Source organism: Puma concolor, unplaced genomic scaffold (genome assembly GCF_028749965.1).
Source record: "Puma concolor isolate L17-30 unplaced genomic scaffold, mPumCon1.1.hap2 unalloc_scaffold_127, whole genome shotgun sequence".
In the NCBI taxonomy this organism is placed as follows: domain Eukaryota; kingdom Metazoa; phylum Chordata; class Mammalia; order Carnivora; family Felidae; genus Puma; species Puma concolor.
This window is the reverse complement of record NW_028240155.1, coordinates 27941-48035: the sequence shown is the minus strand read 5'-3', so window position 1 is coordinate 48035 and position 20095 is coordinate 27941. Positions and strand designations below refer to the sequence as shown.

The 20095-nt window shown below is 54.4% G+C and overlaps 2 long non-coding RNA genes across 2 annotated transcripts; both read left to right on the top strand.

Moving 5' to 3' along the window:
• Window positions 1-2040: 2040 nt before the first annotated feature.
• On the top strand, window positions 2041-4898 carry LOC147571686 (uncharacterized). The gene is made up of 3 exons (XR_015247151.1): window positions 2041-2943; window positions 3277-3439; window positions 4021-4898. It is a non-coding gene; the product is annotated as an uncharacterized LOC147571686 (long non-coding RNA).
• A 12374-nt stretch (window positions 4899-17272) lies between these two features.
• On the top strand, window positions 17273-19305 carry LOC147571685 (uncharacterized). The gene is made up of 2 exons (XR_015247150.1): window positions 17273-18501; window positions 19062-19305. It is a non-coding gene; the product is annotated as an uncharacterized LOC147571685 (long non-coding RNA).
• Window positions 19306-20095: the final 790 nt, after the last annotated feature.

Here is a 20095-nt window from a genome sequence, read left to right as displayed (position 1 = left end):
CGACCGTACAGCCACCCCGGGGGACTCCGAGCCCACACGGGTTTGATATGGGGAGAGGGGATGTAGGATTTGTGCATCCGGCTCCCATGATGCCAAGCGGTGGGAATGGACCCCGGGCGCCACAGGAAACGGGCGGCACACACGGGCAGAAAAATTCTCCCCTGGTCTTTGGACAGAGCCACAAGGTCTCCTCCAGCTCCGAGCCCGTCTTGAATCTCTCTGGGTCCCCGGCCCAGACGAAGCAAAGGCAATGGCTCCAGAACACCCGTGAAACGTCTGACATCTCACGGACGGTGCTGGAAAACTTGTAAGCCTTGGCTGGATGTGGCGGAGTCTTGTCTGAGCCTGTTCAGGCGGCTTTAACAAAACCCACCGTAGACCGCGTGGCTCTTAAACAGCAGACATTCGTTCCTCGTGGTTCTGGAGGCTGGGAAGTCCCAGATGAAGACGTGGGCAGACTCTAGGCCCCTAGTGGGGGGTCTACAGATGGGCTTTGCCGGTGGAAGGGACGAGCAAGCTCCCTGGGGCCTCCTTGACACGGGTGCGAATCTCATTCACGCGGGACCTCTCCCAGGTAGCCCTCACCTCCATGGGCACTAGGACTTAACAAATGAATTTTAGAGGGACGCAAACATTCAGTCTAAATAAACAAACGGGAGACCTCGTCGCTCACCATCACGTTAGGCTCTAGAATTCTGCCAACGTTCGTATCAAGGAGAAACAGGACGTGAACGCATCCCTACAGAGGAGGGAACGTCCCCGGGAAGCAGTGTGCCCTGTTTCTGTCTCTTACTGCCCTGCCCAGCCTGGTGACCCCAGCCTGGAGACCCAGATCCTGCCCGAGGCCTGCTCAGCTCCCGGGGACAAGCCCCCCTCCCCCTCCCGAAGGTGGAGGTGCTTGTCCCATGTCAAGCTGGCCTCACCAAGGGGCCCTGACTGTATCAGAAAGCCATCTGGGAAGTGGCCGCTGATATTTTCAAGTTTAGTCCTTGAAATGCAGGCCACCTGCTGTTATTTTCAAGTTTAGTCCTACATTCGTCCTCAGAAGGATGGTTTTGTTTTGCCAGGTTTCTGTGGCAGTGGCCGCCACCCCTGGGATCAAGTGGGGAGGCGAGGCGTGGAAGGGTTTTGGGGGACAGTCTGCCTCTAGCCGATGATGACTCTTCTTGCAATGCTTATGCTCCGTGTTCTGGACAGAAGAAACCCAGGAGGCACGCCAGCCCCGTCAGACCCTCGGCCCCTCGCAGGGCTCAGGGCTGACAAGCCGCTGTTTAGGAACGTGCCAAAACGGATTTCAAAGGTTTCAAATCCGTACCTGCCGAAAGAGGAGATGGCGGCCGGCACCAGGGCCCTCCTCCCCCTCCTCCCTGCACGCAGGTGCAGTACGGGTCCCCAACTTCCCTCGTCTGCGCGGGTGTCCGGGGCTTGAATCTTACAGAGCCACGCCCCCGAGCGAGCCACGCCCCCGAGCGAGCCACGCCCCCGAGCGAGCCACGCCCCCGAGCGAGCCACGCCTTGAATCTCACAGAGCCACGCCCCCGGTCGAGCCGCGCCCCCTCCTCCCCACCACAGCCCCTCCTCCCCACCGTCTGCACGCACAGCCTCTGCCCTCCGCTCCCCCTCTCCAGGGCCCCACGTGGATCTTCATGTAATTAATTAATATTGCATTCATCAGAGCTTAATTCATGTTCTTGTAATATCCAGGATTAAAACAAAAATCCTACCAAGACAGCAGTGATAGGCTCTCAGCTTTCCGAGGAGACAGTATAATGAGCCCTCCTGCCGACTCCCCCCTCCGTCGCAGGGTGCGGGAATGCTCACCCCGGCGAGCCCCCCACCCCTGCCCGGGAGCACCGCGGCCTCCCTTCTGGGGCAGGGGCCAGGCAGGGAATGCATCCTGCGGTCAGAGCAAGCCGGGGTCCCGGGGACCGGGTGCCGGGGTGCAGGGGGGCGGGGCGGGGAGGCGGAGGCGGAGGCGCGGTGTTTCCGGGCAGGTCTGATCTGGGGGCTGGGCTTCCCTGCAGAAATGCCCAGAGCGGGGGCTCCGTGATGCTCCTTCCCTCCCCGCGCCCTGGGCTCCACAACCACACCTGCCCCGCCAATCGCCCCGCACGACAGCAGGGAAAGGAGAGGGGGTGCCTTTGGGGTGTTAGATTTTGCTCAGTGACCACAGGGAGGACCAGCGAGGCGGGGGTGGGGCTGTTGAGGGCCGTTTTGCAGGGCGAATCCCTTCTGGGTGCCCAGGGGGCAGCATCTGGGCACCGGGTGTCAGCGCTGTCTCCAGGCTTTGCTCAGAGCCCGCGCAGTGCGCGTGGGGCGTGTGTGTGTGTGTGTGTGTGTGTGTGTGGTCTTGGGGGGATCCCAAGGGGAGGGTCAGAGGCTCTGCTTCAACCAAGCCTCTCCTGTCATGTCCCTCCTGGTCTGGGCGTGGTCCCTGGGGACCTTACCTCCACTTTAGAACAAAGCAGGGTTATTTGGAGAAAGGAAGGAAAAAACCGGGCGCAGAGGCACCCGGAGTGGCAGTGCCGGGCAGCGTGCCCCACGGTCACCAGGGAGGCAGGTGGGTGATGGAAGGTGCGGGGAGAGGAGAGGGCTGTGAGTGGGGAGGCAAGCCAGGGCCCGGCCTTTGTACACTCCTGTGCTGTTCTCTGGGGCCCAATATGGCCGAGAGGACGCCTTCCTTCTCTCTCCTCCCAAAAGCCCTTCCTCCTCCTCCCCTGCTTTTTAACTGCTTCCTTCCTGCAAGGCTCTTGGTGTTAGCCTCCTCGCCTCCGTGCTGCCGGCCCGGGTAGGGGTTCAGTCCAGCCATCTCTCTGGATGCTTCCAGGCGGTCAGCAGGGTGGGAAGAATCTAAGAGCATTCTGGATGCTCCTGGCTGGCGCCCCCCCTTCCTCTGCCTGCGAGCGAGCAGCCACGCCGAATGACTGGGAGCCGTCACACCATGTAGGCTTCCCTTCTTCCGCCCCCTCCCCTCACCACCCGCTCCTTCCACAACCTCCCAGGGTGGGGTGGGGACATGGAGGGACGGAGGGGACAGGGGGCGGAGTGACCGTTGTCGAGAAGGAAGGCCCGCCTGCCTGCCCTTCTTGGCAGCTGTCAGGGGGCAGCGCAGGCAGGGCCCCCTGGGCCAGGGCCAGGGATGGTGCGTCGCTGTGCGTGGCCTGCTGAGGAAGCTTCCGGAACACCAGCTCGTACAATAGCAGAGAGCATTCCAGAATGGGTAGAGGGGCGTACGGGGGGCTAGGATGTGCATTTCCGTTCTCTGTCTTGGCGCAGAGCTTGAAATGCCGGAGTGGCTGTGGTGATGACGACATAGGACGCAGACATGGTCATAGCACACAAAATGGGGCTGCGTTGGAGACAGAGGCGAGCCCGTCCCCTGGGAAATGCGTTCTTCCTTTCCTCTCTGCTCCCTGGAAGCGACGGGCTAGTCAGGAAGGTGAGGGTCCTCACCCCTCCCAGCCGGGCCGGGCCATTGCCACTCTGGGGACCCTCACTCTTAGCCCCACTCTGTTCTCGGGTGTGTGGGGGTGAGGGCCCCAGGGGCCATGCCGCTGGTGGTGACTGTCCCGCCGGCCCTTGGAGAGGCGGGAGGGCCATGCTGTTGGGGGCTGCCTGCCTGGCATCATTAGGGGGCCTCCTGTCTCTCCGTCCACCGCTGGCACTGCATGGCCAGAGGCGAGGGTAACAGAGAGGAAGATGTTCTCGGGAGAGCTGGTGATTCGACCTGACACATGTCAGACAGACCCTGGCCTCCTGCCTGCGTCCCCCCAGGGGAAGAGCGGCCATGGCCGCTGCTCCCAGAGCCCCGAGAACAGCCCCTAAAAGCTGAGCATGGCTACTAATGAGCCCGCAGAAGGGTTGCCCAACGGGGGGGGGGGGAGCAGGCAGGGGCGGTGGGCACCCTCCACCTGCTGGCGGGGCCCCGCGGTGAGGCTGCCCTCATCCCCTATGCTCCCGGCCACCTCGTGGGGCGTCTAAGGTTGACCCTGGAAACCACCTGCTGCCCTCTCTTATCAGGACCGTCCTTTAAGTGTGGAACTTTCTGGAATGTTTTCTCTGCACTGAGGCATGTATTTATTATTATTTTAAGACCACCCTCTGATGTATTTATCTTTAAATAAAGCCGGCGGCCGGAACCTTGTGCTCTTACAAGAGAGTCCTCGGACAGGTGACCGACACAGGTCCTCAGGAAGCCCCTCGTCCCCGGGGAAGCATCAGCGTGCTCGGACGGAGTCTGGTGTGGACCACGTACCCCCCCCCCCATTCAGATAGCCGTGACCCCAGCACCTCAGGATGTGGAGAGAGGGTCTTTGAGGAGGTGATTAAGGTTACACGAGGTCACTAGGGTCGCCCTGATCCCGGACGACTTACAGTCCTTACAGAAAGCAGAGATGTGGACACACACACAGGGAGAAGACCCAGTGAGGACACGGGGAGAAGGTGGCCATCGGTGAGGCCGGGACAGAGGCCTCGAAGGAACCACCACTGCCCACGCCTGCAGCTCAGGTTCTAGCCTCCGGAACGGGGGGAAAAAGAACTCTCTGGCGGTAAAGCCGCCCAGCCCGCTTAAGCGGAACAGCACCGGGTCTTTGGAAAATGCGAATGCAAGACGGACCTCTGCAAGATACCTCCCAGGTCCCTAAAAACACCTGCTCTGATAGGAGGAGAAAGTTCCGGAATGTGTGTGCTACCACCCGCGCCGAGATGTTTTCATGCTCCAAGCCCCCTGCCCACCGCACTCCCCCTCAAAGAGGTGCTCTTTTAAAAATGTATTTACACAACAGATCGACACTTAAATACGTGTTTAAAGAGCAATTATGACTATGTTCACCTGTCAGAACGGCATGGTTTCGCTCATGTGTTTTCCAGTTGGTTGGATAAATAATCAGCTTGGGTGTTGTGTTTTTTTTTTTAAGCCTACCATCTATGTAATTATGTATTTACCTCTATGATAATATCACATTGCTTTCAGATCTAGCTACGAATGGGGGTGAAGTATTCTGGTAAAAGAGAGGGGAACGAGCCTGGTGCCTGCCCACCCCTCCCCCATTGTAAATCTGCCCCGCCCCTTCCCGGGGGGCGTGGCCATTGACGCCCCGCCTCCTGCAGCTTTTCCTATCGGCGACCCACCTGCTGAGAGGGCCTCCCAGTGTGGGGACCAGCCCGTGTGGCCCTGCCACCCATGTGGTCACCCATGCGCGGGAGGTGCTAGCTCCCGGGGACCTGGGTGGCAGAGGGCGCGGAGTCCTGCACAATCACGCGGCCTCTGTCGGTCTCACAGCCCCCCCTCCTTTGCTCCCAGAACCTTCGGTGATGATGCCCGGGACCCGGGGTGCCTTTGCCCTCTCTTAAATTTGGAAAGAATCTGGGTCCTATGTCCTTACTGCTAGTGACAGAGCCCTTACCTCATACCTTAGACGCCAGAGTAAATGAAGAGGCCCCTCATGCCCATTTTACAGACGGGGAGAGAGAGGCAGGGAAGCTCCGTTACGTGGCCCAGTTCAGGGACGTGCGGTATTTAGGCCTCTCGTAACTGGCTCTCTTCCCCAAAATTCCACGGTGGAAATTTGGGGACACGAAGCCATTTAGCAATGGGGTCACGCATCTAGGGGGGCCACGCCGCTATCGGTGTCAGGAAATTCTGCTTTGAGAACACGATCGGTCCAAATCCTTCCCGCGTAGGTCAGGGATGGCGGCTTTCACCCGGAAAGCCTATCTACAGGGCACGTTGGAACAGCGAATCCCTTAAAGTGTGCTCTGGGCGGCTGAGTTGTAGTCCGCGCCGTGGAGACCCCGGGGGACAGGAGGAGGCCCTCCGGCCGGGGGTGGGTCCAGAGCCGTCAGTCCAGGGTGTTCGGAGGTGCGGGGGGTACACCCCTGCCCACGCAGTGGCGGGAGAATCCAGAGTCGGCGCGCAGACACGCGCAGGATTCCGCAGAGGCAGAGGAGGGTTTCAGCGGCCGGCTCTGCGGCGCCACGGACGGCGTGTCGGCCCTCTAGCCGATCCGGTGTGGCGCTTCAAAGGTTGTGGGTTCTGGTCTCCCCAGCGTCGCCGCGCCCCGCGGCACGTGAGCGCGTGCGTGCAGAGGGGGGCGCGGGTGACGCGCCCATAGCTCTCGGTACCTCGGCTTTCTCGGGAACCAGAGAAGCTGAACTCAAAGAAAATGGGGAAAAAATATTTTTTTCCCTATTAGCAAAATCAGGTAGGGAAAAAAAAAAACAACTCCACAAAGTTTCACTTCGTTACTAGGACCTTTTCAGGCGCAGGAGAAAAGCACTCAAGTTGGAGACTAAATCCAGGGGGGGTGGGGGACTGGGGGAATCTACCCGAAGGTTTCCAGACACAGTTTGGAAGATATACTTACACAAGCACATGGAAGGGTCTGCCCAAGACAGGGTGAGAGGCCGGCCAGGCAGCGGGATGTGCCAGGAGTGGCCTGCCCAGCGTCCCCAGCTGAAATCAAGAGGCCTCCCTGGCCACGCCTACCCCCCCCCCCCCCCACCATCTGCAGGCCCCGCCTTGTTTCCACAGTTTTTATCCCACCTGCCTGAACAATGTATAATTATTTCATTTATTGGTTTACTGTCTCTCCTCCCCACTCCGTGAGGGCCAGTGTTTTGGGTCTTGTGTCCCCAGGGCCTGGCCCATAGTATTAGGTCCTAAAACATGGGGGTTGGAGGCAAGAGAGTGGCCCAGAGACACCGAGCCAGCACTGTCTGTCTATCTATCTATCTATCCATTTATTTTTAGTAAGCTCTGCCTCGAGGTGGGGCTTGAACTCATGACCCTGAGATCAAGAGTTGTGTGCTCTACTGACTGAGGCAGCCAGGAGCCCCTGGCCTCTCTTGAGACGTTATGGGACATAAGGGGGGCCCAGAGGGTGAGAGTCCAGATCCCAGGGGTGAGTCGGCCAGAACTTGACTTTCCCCCCATGTCTCTACCTCCTGGATTCTGGGTGCTTCTTCTGTTCATGTTCTCCTTTGAAGACAAGAGGCCAGGACAACAGGCCCAAGATGCCGGGAGGTGATCTGAGGCCCGTGGAGGGCGTCAAGGACAATGCTACATGCCCAGAATCCGAGGTGTGGACCAAATCTGCAAGTACTCCGCCTGCCGTCTTTAAGGGGATTTGATTCCCGCCTGAATGCCCCTGGTCTCCTCTCTGGCCGCAGCTTCTGGGCCACCTGCACGTGGGCACCCCTCACTGCATCCTGTGGGAGTGTGGACGAGAGCCAGCCGCCCCTACGGGAGAAGTCCGGCCACGCTGTCCCTAAGAACGTGCGCTTTCGGAAAGAGGCCACCTGGAGGTTTCGGAAGCACAGGTGTCCTGGCCACCCCGCTACGCCTCTCGGCACCCCCCTACCCGGGCCCAGTGTCGCTCAGGCTGCAAGCTGCTTTACTTCGGGGAGGAAGTGGACCATTAAAGTTGCCCTGGGGTGTGCGTGGTACAAATGGCTGCCCTGGGATCTTTTCAGAGAGAAGGGTTTCTTACAGAGCAGACCATCGGGACCAGCAGAGACGCTTTGACGTACAGATTCCCAGGCCCCACACCAGCACGCCGAGCAGGAGCGCCACCGTGGGGCCCTGGACGCTGCTTCTCAACGCTGCTCTGGCCACCGATGTGCCGCTGAGGTTGACAGGGAGGAGGTGCGGGGAGAGCGAGTCGGGGCTGGGGGGCACCAATACCATGCCTGCCTGGGCCCCAGCCAAGGAACACCTTTCCGGCCCGGCTGTCTCGGAGGGGGAGAAGGGAGATCTGGCCGGAGAACCCCACAGTTTCCGTACCTGCCTCATCTGGCAAAGGCTAGTCTGAAAAGGCAGGGAGTCTTGTCAGTACAGAGTAAACCAGAGTTTATTCCTTGAATGCAAATGTCCTGGGGCCGACATCACAAGGCCGAAAGTCAGAGCCTGGGGAACTACGGGCTCCGGCATGCCCTCCCCCCCCCCCCCCCCCCCGGTCCGCCCTTCTGCCGCCTCTCCTGGGATCTGCACTGGGCGGCCAGGGAAAGGGGCACCTAAGGGCTGAGGCCTGCAGGTGCCCTTGGTCCCATCCGTGGGAAGCAAGGAGATGTCCTTGCTTGGGGGTGCCACTCACCGTCCCCCCCCACACCAAACAGGAAGCAATGGACTTGGTGGGAGCTGTGTGTCATCTGGGGAACGGTGGTCTGTGGATGGGGCTGACGTCAAGCCCCTGCCCTTGGTCTCCAGCAGAGTCGGGAGGAGGAAGTGAGTCTGGTCAGGGAGTCCTTTCTGCTACGTCCAGTGTCTTTCCATTAACCACTTGAGGAGAGAATTTAATTTGTAATAAATCTGCATTACAGTAGAAGTTCAGTGCCCCCAATGGCTATAAAAATTAATTCCTTATCCTAAACATTATTATATAGCTTTTGCAATGAATTGGCTTGTGGTTGGGTTCCTGGTTTGGGCCATTATGAGTAATTAGCGTGATCAAACAGCATCACATAATATTTCCCCTCTCCCTTCAGCCCTCCACGGGCCTCACCCGCCCCCCCCCCCCCCCCCCCCCCGTCTCATCGGCAACTGGGTTCCATTAAGTAATCAGTCCCACGAATGGGATACGCTGGGTCACAACTGCCTGCTGACTTTGATGGCCAAAAAAGATGTTTTCTTTCTATTCCTGAGCGGTCGCTTCTCCCCTCTGTTTTTTCTTTTTCTTTCAAAGTACTGTGTGTTCTTGGGAGAGATCATGGTAATTTCCTCCTGAAGGAGGCTGGTGAACAGACAAGGACTCTGACATCTGCTTAGGAAGGAGGGTTCCTTAATCCGGGATCCAAGGGAAGGCTTCTGAAGGTCTTGGAACTTCTTACGATTGTCTGGAAAGCGTGTCCACATGCATGGATAAGGCATTTAGTTTCTCCCTAAGGAAGTGAATCGGGAGGTTTCTGCAGATGTACGAAGCGGATCCATGTCCCAAAGGATAGTAGCTAATGTTGGTTGAAAAGCGATACAGACCAGACGGCCTGAGTTCCCCAATCTGGCGTTCACAAACCGGTTGGGGTCCAGGAGTTTGGGCGAAGCAAATTTACACGTTCAGTTTCAGCAAGGTTCTACTGAAATGTAGCATTTCCTTCCATTATAAATGCACTCAACAGACTACCGCGATTTTCCCAGCTATTTCTTCACTACATTAAAGTTGTTGCAGACAGCTCAAAATATTCTCTGTGCTCATCATCACTTAGAAATCACGTTGGTTATTCAATCAGCAACTGTGCCTTATTTGTTGCATTGATAAAGAGGCACATATATTTGAGTATCTCTAGCGTTGAAACGTATTTTAAGAATTGGTACCCAGAGGCGCCTGGGTGGCCCAGTTGGTCAAGCCTCTGACTTTGGCTCAGGTCGTGATCTTATGGTTCACGAGTTTGAGCCCCGCGTGGGGGCTCTGTGCTGACAGCTCAGAGCCTGCAGCCCGGCTTTGGATTCTGTGTCTCCCCTTCTCTCTGTCCCACCCCCGCGATGTCATTGGTTACCATTGTAATTCTATGTATATTATTTTATGCCTTTATAAACATTATTCTGAGAAGGGTTCCATGGCGGAGCCATGATTAGATACCACTGGTGTGCATTAGAGCGAGTGTGTGTGTGTGTGTGTGTGTGTGTGCGTGTGCGTGTCTGAGGTTATGTTGTGTCTGAGTTTGGACACCCTCTCGCATCCTAGTCCCATAGAGTAGCTTCCTGGTCTGTGCCCTGATGGCTCCTTTTAAAATGGGAATAACAGCCTACCAAACAAGGATGCTCAATGGTTAAGAAAGCACTTATATACACGAAGCCTTTAAGGCAGCACCAGACATGACACCACACTCCTTACGTGGGCTTTCTGACTTAATCCCTCTCCAACGCTACAAGGTTAGTCCTAGAATTATTCCCATTTTACAGATGGGGGCACTGAGGTTTATTTTAAGGAAGTGGCAAAACTAAAACAGACACAAGCCCAGGCCATTGGACACCTGAGCCCTTGTGCAACACGTTCTGTTATATTTACCCGTAGTATTTACCGTTGCTGGTGCTTTTTATTTCTTCTTGTAGGTCTGAATTCTGTACGGCACTATCTCCTGTCCTCCTGAGGAACAGCTTTAGGCATTTCTTGTCACGTGGGTCTACTGGAGAAGAATTCTCTCAGAGTTCATTATCTGCAAATGTGTGTAACTCATTCTCATTTTCGGAAGAAGTATTCTCTTGATCTAGACTCATGAGCCAGCATTCCCCCTCCCGCCATGCCTCACCCCCCCCCCCCACCCCTGGTACTTTAAAATATTTTCTCCCGGGGCGCCTGGGTGGCTCAGTCGGTTAAGCATCTGATTGCGGCTCAGGTCATGATCTTGCTTTTTTCTTTTTTCAGAAGTTTGACTATAGTGTAACTAGGTATGGGTCGCTTTGCATTTATACTGCTTGAGGTTTTCTAAGATTCTTGGATCTGTAAGTGAACGTTTTTCATCACATTTGGGAAATTTTAGCTATTATCTCTTCAAATAGTTCTTCTACCCCATTCTCTTTATCCTGTCTATTAAAAACTCTACTTACGTATATGTTACACCACGTAATTTTGTCCTATAGCTCGCCAAGTCTCTCTTGGTTGTTATGAAATCTTTTCCTCTCTATTCTTCATATGGAAGAATTTCTGTCGACCTGATTTCAAGCTTACTAATCTTTGCTTCCATAACATCCAATCTCCTACTCAGTGAATTTTAGATTATTTACTTTTAAGTTCTGGAGTCAATTTGGTTATGTTTTAATAGTCTCTATTTCTTTGCTGAGATTCCCCCCTATTTTGTTCATGACCAACCTTCATTTACATTTGTGAGCACATTCTAAATAGTTACTTTAAAAAGGTCTTTTCTGCTCATTCAAACAAATGGATCACCTCAGATCTTTTTCTATTTCTTTTCTTTTTTCTTAATATGGGTCCATAGCTTTCTATTCCTTCACATGTCTGATAATTTTTGATTGTATGCTGGACATTTCAGAAGATGTGTTGTATGGAGTCTGGACGGTCTTACCCTCCTTTAAAAAATGTTGAGTTTTGTTTGGCATGTAGCTAGATTGTTGGTGAATGCTTTTCATCCTGCAAAGTTTGTTTTTATTCTTTGGGCAGACCTATTTTGGTTTTCAACTTGGATCTAGGATGTGGCCCTTACTCTAAGACATGGTCTTTACTCCTAAGGCCTGGGCTTTCTGGGATCTCCATATAATGGTGATTTCAGTTAAAATATAGGCTGTAGGTTGATGTAAACTTCTCTTTGGGCCTTTGAAGGTACATCCCAAAGAGAAAGTCAGTTATTCTACATAAGAGGGTGAAGAGAAAAGTACAATAAGAAGGAGGTTTGCCTGACTGTTGGTAGAGATCTGCTGAGTATATTAAGATGTTGGGGGCAGAGAAAATGTACACCAGTTACAGGTTACAGATATAAATCCCAAAATGGAAAGTCATAGGACAATATTCATGAATTGCAGGAATGGATCTGTGACAGGGCTGCTTCTCATTAGGGCACCCTATAGAGAAAGTTCAAGGGTTTACTTACGATTTGGTTCAGGGTCCTTGGAGTAATGCTGGGGAGGTGAGCTGGTTATTGAATGCTTTTTTTTTTTTTTTAATTTTTTAATGTTTATTTATTTTTGAGAGAGAGAGAAAGAGAAAGACAGAGAGCAAACAGGGGAGGGGCAGAGATTGAAGGAGACACAGAATCCAAAGCAGGCCCCAGGCTCTGAGCTGTCAGCACAGAGCCTGACGAGGGGCTCGAACTCACGAACCGCAGGATCGTGACCTGAGCCAAAATCGGATGCCCAACCGACTGAGCCACCCAGGTGCCCCTAGTTACTGAATGTTTTTAAAGAAACACTGCTGGATTATTTTCAAGCACCTGTAGTGACTACTTAATGTACTCAAGTGTCTCAAAGTTACTTGGTAAGGATGAGAGCAAACAGGTAAGTTTACTTCGTGATATTGGAAAGTTACCTCTTTGTGTGCAAATAGATGTTGTAATAGATGTACTTGAAGACAGTTTCAGTTAAAAGTAGACTTTCCCCTGTCATCTTGGGTACATTATTTTTTTTTTTTCAACGTTTATTTATTTTTTTGGGACAGAGAGAGACAGAGCATGAACGGGGGAGGGGCAGAGAGAGAGGGAGACACAGAATCGGAAACAGGCTCCAGGCTCCGAGCCATCAGCCCAGAGCCCGACGCGGGGCTCGAACTCACGGACCGCGAGATAGATCGTGACCTGGCTGAAGTCGGACGCTTAACCAACTGTGCCACCCAGGCGCCCCTTGGGTACATTATTAAGTTGCTCAGGTAATTCCTTGATTCAGGCACAGAAAAAATACACTTCACCTTAGCCCATATGGGAATTTGGAATGAGAAGTATCTGAATTAATACATTTTGAAGGTAAAAGGGGTAATATCCTTTGCCATCAGAGCGGCAAGGGTATTTGTGCTGGTTCCCTAGTATTATGTGATAACCCCAAACTTAGTGGCTTTAAACAATAATAGCATTAATTTTGCTCATGGGTGCAGTGGGGGGACAGCTTTTCTCCGCTCTACTCAGCATCAGATGGGATGGCTCAAAGGCTGGGGTCGGAATCATCTAAAGGGATGTTCACTTACAAGTCTGGCGGCTGGGGCACGTGGGTCGCTCAGTTGGTTAAGCATCTGAGTTAGGCTTGGGTCATGGTCTCACGGTTCTGGAGATCGAGCCCGGTATCGGGCTCTGCACTGACAGCGGGGAGCCTGCTTGGGATTCTCGCTCTCTCTCTCTCTCGCCCCTCCCCCACCGTATTTGTGCTCCCTTTCTCTCTCAAAATAAATAAACTTAAAAAAGTGAAATCGGCTGTTTTTAAGAAAACAAGTCTGGTGGTTGATGCTGGCTGTCATCTGGGTCCTCGACTGTTGTTTCTCCGTGTGGCTCGGTTCCGAGGGTGTGTGTCTTGGGAGAGGGAGCCAGGCAGAAGCTGTATCACTGACTGATTTTTCCCTCTGACCCACTGCTGTCCCCCTTTTTTTTTTTTTTTAATTTTTTTTTCAATGTTTATTTATTTTTGGGACAGAGAGAGACAGAGCATGAACGGGGGAGGGGCAGAGAGAGAGGGAGACACAGAATCGGAAACAGGCTCCAGGCTCCGAGCCATCAGCCCAGAGCCCGACGCGGGGCTCGAACTCACGGACCGCGAGATCGATCGTGACCTGGCTGAAGTCGGACGCTTAACCGACTGCGCCACCCAGGCGCCCCTGCTGTCCCTTTTTTATGTCCTAAATGTCCTACACGTCCTCCTACGTTCTATGCAGCCACTCCCGCTCCTCCAGACGGGCTCAGGTGGGGACAGCCAGAGTCTTTGGTCCCTCATCCTGTCTGTGTGACAACCTGTAATGCTTGGGGGCAGCTGAGTCCTCCACGATCCCTGTTCTGATGGGCTCTGATAAGGATAAACTGAATGGCTTCGGTTCTGTAGAGGTGCTTTTGTCTTTCAGAGAGACCGTCAGAGCTGGACCCCCATGTCAGCAGGGCCCCCAAGGTTCCTAACGTCCAGACCCTTCCCTGATGCCTTGTCTCGGTCCACTGCTCTGTATTCTCTGCTGCCTCGGTGTCTCGGTAGTCCCTGACCAAGCCAAGGGGTCTGAAGCTTTGTTGCTTCCTCTAAGGGCTGGACTGTCAAGGGGAATTAGCTTGAGAGGAAATGGGGATAGAGACTTGATGTGAATTTAAGGTAAAAATCTCCAGGATCTGAAGAGAGTGGGTGTGACAGCCAGTGCAGGCCTCAGGGACCCTGATGGAGATGTTCACACAGGTGCTGAACTGTGTGCTGACCCCTGACCAGGGAAGCACCTGCTGGGACCAATTAAAACCTCTCTTTCTGGGCTGGGTTCATTTGCATCAACTCTGGGCCCCCAGGACAAATTTTCCAGAAGGCCTCCTATTCTTTGCCCAATGAAAAAGGCTCGTCTCTTGTCAGATGTCTGTGCTCACACTGGCTTCCTGGGCAAGCTTGGGCTGGTGTCTCAGACCGGGTTCCCTGATCTGTCCACACCCCTGTGTTCTCTGCCTTCTCCGCCACACACCTCTGCTGGTAATTGTTTGTGTTTCCTCCCAGACTCCAGCACCAAGGACAGGGCTTTTTGCATTGTTTGATCATCCTGGAGAGCCCAGGCTTAGCCCACAGTAGGTGTCACCTGCTCAGTGAAAGAATGCATTTCCTTCCACGACACCCGTCTGCCCCCTTGGGAGACAGACGCTGCACAAGGCCATTCATGGGCCATTTCGCAGAAGGCTAGCCAGTTGGCATTTTCTTTACCATGGTTAAGTCTCTCTGCTAGTTTCTGGGCCCGCCCCTTAAGGAGCTTACAGCTGAGCTGGGAAGATAAGCTGTAAGTACATGAAAAGATTATTTTTATTTTTGGAAAGTTGAACATTTTAAACCAACATCCCATGAGGCTGTGGGGTTAGGCTGGAGGTAGAACTGGCTTATCCAATTTGGAATCGCTGAGAGAGTTCCAGGAAGGGCTTAATTCTTCATCCTCCCCCCGCCCCCCCACCATTTTTTTTTTTTTTTTGGAAATTCTGCAGAGATTGAGATACTGAGGTTAGGGCAGGGAGAAAAAGCAAACGTCGAAATGTCAGGCGATGTGTTGGAGCAAAGGGGGAGCTTTCAAGATAACGCCAGAGGGACTGGCTCTGGGGGGCCCCCGCGGGCCATCTTGGGTGGGGTCTGGCCAATGCAGTCAATCAGAACACCATGCACGACAAGCTGTGTGCATATTCTGGCTGCTGAATCTGTGACATGAGTAGCACACAGTAAACACGTTCCCAGGTGCTGCCTTTGTCCCAGGGAGGTTGGCAGAAGGTGCCAGAACTTCTCACAAGGAGCCGACGGCCCCCAAAGCTGGCGGAGCATGAAGACAGCACCTGCATGGCGAGGGGAAAGCCAAGACAAACTGCCAGAGTTCTCATCTCCTTCCAGGGAATCCTGAGCCTCTAGAGCAACTGGGGGTAATTGCGCCCAGAGGCCATGGGGTGGCAGTGTGGAATTAAACCCCTGAGCGTGTTCCCCTAACAGCTCTTGCGCCTGGAGCCAGACGCTGCTGGAAGCTGGGCGTGCAGCCCCACGCAGGCTGGGAGTTGGGGCAGGAGCCGCGACGGTTCTCCCTTGATTTCATCGCCCCGTGAGCCGAGCTGAGACCGCGTCCGCCTGCCGTCTCTCAGGTTGGGCGGTTCCCCTCGTCCCGAGGCTTTGGGGGGCCCTTCCTCACGGGGCTGGGAACACGCTGATAAAAAGTTAATTTCTATTTGCTGTCGCTCAGTAATTGGATGAACACGAAAGCAATTAAATATTAAAACATACAAACAAATAACTAAGTCACCGTAATTAGCCAAAGTTTGATCACTGTCATATTTATTTAAGAAGAGGTGATATGTCTCAGCAGGTGACATTTTAAATACCCCGGGCCTCTCTGGCGTTGTCTTCGGAGAATGCTGAATAATGTACGGAGAATTTAATTAAACCCTGTTGTAAATCAGCTATGATGACAGGGAACTGACAACCACATGTTGAAATGAGAATTAGTCCACAGCGAGGGATATTAATTAACTCCTTTTCTGAAGGCCTTTGGCACCGAGTGGCATTTTAAAAAACATAAGAGGAGGAAGCAAGCAGTGCTTTGGCATGGGGAGGGGACTGTGCCTGTAATTATTATTTATAATCATTATTATTTATGGCTGGAATTTCTGCAGTTGCCTAATGCAGCTAATGATCAGGACAGCGAACAACGAGATTAAACAATTCTTCCCCTGGGAGCCAGGTAGAAATCAGCGGCACCATAGGACGCCAGGGGATGAGGGGGTCCCTTTGGAAAACAGGAGCATTGTTTCAAGCTGCGTCCAACTCTCCTCCAGATCTGGACTCAGGAAGAAGATACAGACGTGCGGGAATTGGAAACGCACAGACCTCGCAGATGAGAGCGGCCTTGGAAATCGCGAGGCCTAACCCCACTCACCTCCCGGAGGAGGAGACGGAGGCCCAGGGAGATTGGAGATCCTGCCCAAGGTCGTGGGCTAATCCGGGCAGAGCGAGGGTGCAGCGTGACCCTGTGCCTGGGTCAACAGAGCAGAGTCCCCCAGAGTCTGGAAATGCTGAGGACGTGGATGGGCCGAGGATGGAAAGGGGCTGCTGTGGGCCTCGGGGTGATGGCAAGGCTGCGTTTGTCTGACGACGCTAAAGCTGTAGGTGAAAGACCGAGCAGACCGGGGTGGCGTGGGGACCCTCGCTGGGACTCCCCGCTCGGCCCTCCACTCGGCCTTCCCCGGGCCCAGAAACAAGGCTGCGTGTGAAGACGAACACGTGGCCAACAGGTGTCCCTCCGCGGGGAGGGGACATCATCGCTCTGGGAAGAACCTGGCCTTCCTGTGAGGACGGACCACTTGGTGCATCCCGCCGCCTGGAACCTGTCACTGGGTTACAGGAGCCGCGCGACGCGCACCACTGGCGATCCGGAACCGGGCCGGGAACGCGCACCGCCTTCCGCCTGGAGGAACAGTCAGGTGACTGCAGCGAGAGGCGCTAGCGCGCTCGCGCGGGTGCCCAGGTTGTGCACTGTGCCGGCACCCTATTGGTTTCCTGGGTTGGTGATGGACAACTGTAGCAGCCAATCGAGAGCTTGAAAGGGCGGGACGTGAGTTGTATTAGAGAAGGTCCCAGGTGGTCCTGACCCTCCCCCTCCCCACGTGGGCGGACGGTGGGCCTCCTGTCCCACGGGGATGAGACTCCGAAGAGGTCATCAGGACACAGTCGTTACAACCCTCCTCAAGGTCGGAGGTGGCTGATTCAGATGCAAGCCTCAGCTTCAGGGTCTCAGGTGTGCGTGTGCGTGTGTCCCCGATGCTGGGGACCCCCAGGGGTCCCCAAGGAAGAGGGGCTGGCGGCAGGCGTGGAAGTTAGGCCAACAGCTCTCTTGGCCGAGTCGAAGATGCATCCACAGCCAGAGCGTCCCGTGGGTTTGGTTTGGATGATGTTATCTGCAAGGTCAGGGACTTAACAGAAGCTTAGCTTAATCCCCGGGGCCCTGCAGTTCCTGTGTCAAAGTCATTGACCCAGAGGTACAGGGCCTTGGCTCGCGGGGAGCCCATCTGATCTGGGTCAGCCAGAGCCGTACGACACAGGCATTTTTGCGCCTCCTGACAAGGTCTGGCTGGCAGTTAGAAGGAAACGTTCTTGTTACTACGTCCCCGCTGAGCGGCAGTCCCTGGCCTCTCTGGAAGCCGTGCTGCACAGCTCACCTGTCTGTGGCCTTGGGTGAGGTCTCACGGGACCCGGCAAGGCTGGGAGGAGAGCAGCCTCGTGTTTCCGCTGGAGAACGAACTGGCGGCATCGCAACCGCCAGGCCCAGCCCCAAAAGGCTGAAGGCCACGGCCAGGTACGGGGTGGGGGCAGCGAGTTCAGGTGGGAGCCCAATCCGGATCTTTCTGGCCCTGCCTGACCTTGGGGGATTCACCCGCAGCTTTGACACCTCCCTCCTGCCTGCCGGCCACCTGGAAGCTGGTCCCCAGGCCCCACCCCTTCCCCAGGCGGGCCGGCTCAAGCAGGCCCCGCCCACCGGCTCTGGCCCCGGAGGAGGTCCCCTCCAAACAGGTCACAGCCCCTCTGCGTTCCCTGGTCGCTCTGTGGGCACCCTCCTTCCCGAGCTGCCTGCCACCTTGAGTGTACCCTTGCTTTCCCAGCTCCCCCTCCTCTGCCGTCCTGCCCCCTCCCTGCCCTTTCCTCGGCATGGCCTGGGGTTCTGGAGTCCCTAAAGAAATGGAGACAGCTGACCGTGCTGAGGCTGGATCCAGTGACTGCGTCCAGTGGCTCCCAGGACTGATCTGTGCTCTCCTCTGGGAGAGGACTAGGTGTGTGGGTGGTTCTGTAGGGATCAGGTCCCTTTGCAAGGCTCCATAGTGGATTCTGACAGGCAGCCAGGGCTGAGAACCCCAGGGAAGGTTCTGGAAAGGGTTCAGAAATGAGATTTCGCCGGAAGCTGCCCTGCCGGGAGCACTGTTTTGGGAACACAGATTTCAGACTCAAACCCATCGGGGCTTGGCTGTCCCCTAACTGATCGTGTCCCTTTGGACTAGTGACTCCACTGGCCAGTGTCTCAGAGCTTACCAGCAAAAAGGAAATAGCTCCTTAAGGAACAGAGACTGCCCGAACCAGCTCAAAAAACCCAAGAAGGGCTTTGATTGTAAGAAGGGGAGGTGTCCCTGGAGTCACGAGTGCCCCCCTAGTTCAGCAGGCCCCTGACCAATCCTGTGGTCTCTCTGTAGGTAGGCGCGTGGCCAGCCATTCGGAGCAAGACTCGATCTCTGTGCGTGTCAGTTGCAGATTCCCGGGGTAGTGCCCCCATCTGTCCATTTGGCATTCTGTCTGCTTGCTCCCAGAGCGTCGCCTCTGTCCCCAACACTGCTGTGGGCTAGGATATTGGAAACATCCTCGGAGCCGGAATAACCCATCCTCCCCAGGTGACACTGCATTAAAGGCAAGATGCTTGTGTTTGGAGAATAGAGACCACGTCATGTCCCCAAGCACGGACAGGAGAGATCTGGGCCTCCCCTCTGCCCACTCTCCCAGCACCTGCCCCTGGGGTCGGACACCAGGGACGTGCGGGGAGTCTATTAATCTAAGTGGAAGGCAAAAGGTCTCTTTCCAGGGCTCTGGGCTTTGCAGACCTTTCCTTAAACAAACAGGACGATTTATTTGTCTTCGGTCAAACTACGCAGAGGTCAAGGGGCTGGTGACCCCTTTTAGTTTGCAGTGATGGGGTCACTAGGTTATTTGCTCATGGGCCAGGATGATCCCCAGTCGGGGGAGAAGTGGCTCATGGTAGTTAGACCTCAGCCCCTTGCCTGCCTTGCGTCTGTCATCCTGACCGCATAGACAGCCCGTGATGGGCTCACACCGTTCCTCAACACGCCTCTCAGCGCACGGTCTTTCTTTTCCAAATCCTCACCTCGCCTCTGTTTGGTGCCTTCCCCCCACCCCCCACCTTCTCTCCTAAGCTGTTACCCCTCTGGGCCCCCAGGGAGTATTCTCAGCATGCTGGACGACCCACAAGGACGTCGGCGCACGTCCTACCCAGCGACCCTCTCTCTGGAAGGCACAAACCTCCAGGGAAGAGAGGCCAAGGAGGCGCCGCTCCAGTCCGTCAGGCCCCTGGTTTGCAAATGAAGAGCTGCCCTCAACATGTGTGTAAGTTAGAACGAGGAAAAGGCTCGTCCTGAGGGCCCGAAACGGCACAGCTGTGGAATAAATTGTTTTGAAAGTAACTTGAGCATCACTAACATTAATTATTTGGCTTGGCGTTTGCACCTTGACTTGAATACATTCCACATTTGTTGATAATAAATGTTGCCTTCCTGTTACAAATTTATATATATATATATGTATATATATATATATGTATATATATACATACACGTATGTGTATATATATACATAATATGTATGTGCATATATACGCACACATGTATGTATATGTACATATATGTGTATATATGTACATATATATATGTTTATTTTTGAGAGAGAGAGAGACTGAGTGCAAATGGGGGAGGGGGGAGGGACAGAGAGAGAGGGAGACACAGAATCGGAAGCAGGCTCCCGGCTCTGAGCTGTCAGCACAGCACCCGACGCGGGGCTCGAACCCACGAACTGTGAGATCATGGTCTGAGCTGAAGTCAGACGCTTCACCGACTGAGCCCCCCCACACCCCCTCCTCCACAAACTTATATTTTAATGAGGTCAATCGGATCGTATTCTTTTTTCTTTCAGTGAGGTTTCTGGGGTGTAATTTGCGCATAGTAAAATGTACCCTTGGTAGGAACCAGCCCTGTGAGTTTTGATGATTGCATTCAGTCGTGTACACAACACCATAGTCAAGCTGTGTAACACTTAGTTCCCTTAGCCCAGTCCACAGCTCCCCTCCCGTTGGTCTCTGGAGACTAATAATTTGTCATCTTTCCCTAACGTTTTACCTTTTCCAGAATGCCCTAGAAATAGAAACATACAGTATGCAGCCTTTTGAGTCTGGCTTCCTTCACATAACATCATGCATTT